At 46.5% G+C, this 2,310-nt stretch overlaps 1 pseudogene; it reads right to left on the bottom strand.

Moving 5' to 3' along the window:
- Positions 1 to 1,430: 1,430 nt before the first annotated feature.
- LOC112837573 (ferritin heavy chain pseudogene) lies at positions 1,431 to 2,052 on the bottom strand (annotated as a pseudogene).
- Positions 2,053 to 2,310: the final 258 nt, after the last annotated feature.

Genomic DNA, 2,310 nt, shown 5'->3' with positions numbered 1-2,310 from the left:
TGACTGTCACTGTAGGCTGGAGGTGAGCTCTGGGTTGCTACGAAGAAATAAGAGTCCTTGATCTCAGTGAGAAAAGCCAAATTCCAGAAGGGTAGAGGTCAGGTGGGTGTTTGTCAGACACCACGTGGCACAATTTCTTCGTAAACAGCAGAAAGGAACGGGAATCAAACTGGACTGACCAGTGATAGCCAACTGATCACAGCGTTCCCGGGAATTAGGTAGATAATGCAACCTAGTAAGATGCCCCTTGACATATAAGAAGGAAAAATTCCATAACTTGCGTTGCTGTGATAGGGATTCATGGCTTCCTATGCAGTTCTCAGATCGACCAGTTCACACACCGAAGTCCCACTGACTGAGGGAGAAGCTGAGAATTTTTGAGGAGAGGCCTGCAAGGCAGTCACATGTATACACTGTGAATCTTTCTCCAAACCCTCCTAGAGGGTCTCAGGGCCACTTACCAGAGTGGCTGTGCACTGAGGAAAAGGAAACACCCAGACTTTCTAGGGGTTCTTAGATATTGGTTCTAAATTGATGTCTCTGGAGACCCAAAATTCCACTGTGATCTACTGGTCAGAATAAGAGTTTATGGAGATCAGGTGCAAGTGGAATCTTGACCCAAGTCTAGTGTCTTGTCGTTATGTCCCTAATCCTTGAATGTATACATGAAGACACACCTAGTGTGGTAGGTGGAATAGAAGTCCCCACAAAGGTGTCTACAGTTGAATCCCCAGAACCTGGGAATATATTACAGTTCATGGCAAGGGAGAATCAAGGTAGCAGATGGACTGAAGCCCACTAATCAGATTACCTTCAAATAGGGAGATTATCCTAGATAATGTGGTCCCAATGTAATCACAGGGGTCCTTAAATGTGGAAGTGAGAGGCAGAAGAGTCAACATCAGAGTGACCAGACGTGAAGGACGTGAGAAAGACTTGCCCAGCCATTGCTGGCTTTGAAGATAAAGAGGCCACAAGTCAAATAATGTAAAGGCCAAGAAACAGATTTCCCCAGGGGTGCCTGGCTGGCTCAGTCAGTAGACCACGCAACTCTTGATCTCAGGATTGTGAGTTCAAGACCCATGTTGGGTGTAGAGATTACTTAAAAGTAAAATCTTTTAAAAATAAAGAAAGAAAGAAAGAAAACCAATCTTCCCTTAGAAAAAGAAAGAAAGAAAGAAATGGAATTCCCCTAGAGCCTCCAGAAAGAAATGCAGCCATAGTGACACCTTGATTTCAGCTCAGTGAGACCATCTCACACTTCTGATCTCTAAAACCGTAAGACAACAAATATGTGGGTTTTTTTTGTTTGTTTGTTTGTTTGTTTGGGTACCAAATTACTTTATTTGAAGAATGGCACAAATGAAAGAAGTTAAGTAGATGTTTTGGTACAATTTATAGAAAAGGTAAAGGTAACCCCAACATGCATGCACTGCCTTGGTGACCAGGGAAGTCACCCTTGTGGCTATGGGAAGACAGCCTAAGGCTTAGCTTTCACTATCACTGTTTCCCAAGGTGTGCTTGTCAAAGAGATACTCTGCCATGCCAGATTCGGGAGCCCCCATCTTGCGCAGGTTGGTTACGTGGTCACCCAATTCTTTGATGGATTTCACCTGCTCATTCAGGTAATGAGTCTCAATGAAGTCACACAAATGGGGGTCACTTTTATCAGTGGCCAGTTTGTGCAGTTCCAGTAGTGACTGATTCACGCTCTTTTCCAAATGTAATGCACACTCCGTTGCCTCCGTTCTCCCAATCATCATGGTCTTGTTTCTTGATATCCTCCTGAGGGAAGATTCAGCCACCTCGTTGGTTCTGCAGCTTCATCAGTTTCTCAGCATGTTCCCTCTCCTCATGAGATTGGTGACGAAAATATTTGGCGAAGTTCTTCAAAGCCACATCATCGCGGTCAAAGTAGTAAGACATGGATAGGTAGACGGAGGAGGCATAGAGCTCCAGGTTGATCTGGCGGTTGATGGCGGCCTCCGAGTCCTGGTGGTAGTTCTGGCGCACCTGCGAGGGGCACGCGGTCGTCATGGCAGCGGCTGAGAAAAGGCGGCGGCGAGCGGCGGCGGGGGCCTTGGAGCGGTCCGAGGGCGCGACGAAGCGATGGCGGAGGGCTGGCTCTGAACGGCCGGCCGGGGTAGGGGGCGAGCGCCGGGTTCCGTCCAAGCACTGTTGAAGCAGGAAACCGCGGCGACTCTCGGCGGAGACTCAGTATGTGTTGTTTTAAGCCACACAGTTTGTTACTTCTTTTTTTTTTAAATAGTAAATTTCTTCATGATTTTATTTATTTATTTTTGAGAGAGA

The sequence above is a fragment of the Callorhinus ursinus genome, unplaced genomic scaffold (genome assembly GCF_003265705.2).
Source record: "Callorhinus ursinus isolate GAN/ISIS: 27379988/994484 unplaced genomic scaffold, GSC_fseal_2.0 scaffold50, whole genome shotgun sequence".
NCBI lineage: Eukaryota > Metazoa > Chordata > Mammalia > Carnivora > Otariidae > Callorhinus > Callorhinus ursinus.
The sequence above is the reverse complement of the archived record's forward strand: the minus strand, read 5'-3'. Positions and strand labels throughout refer to the sequence as shown.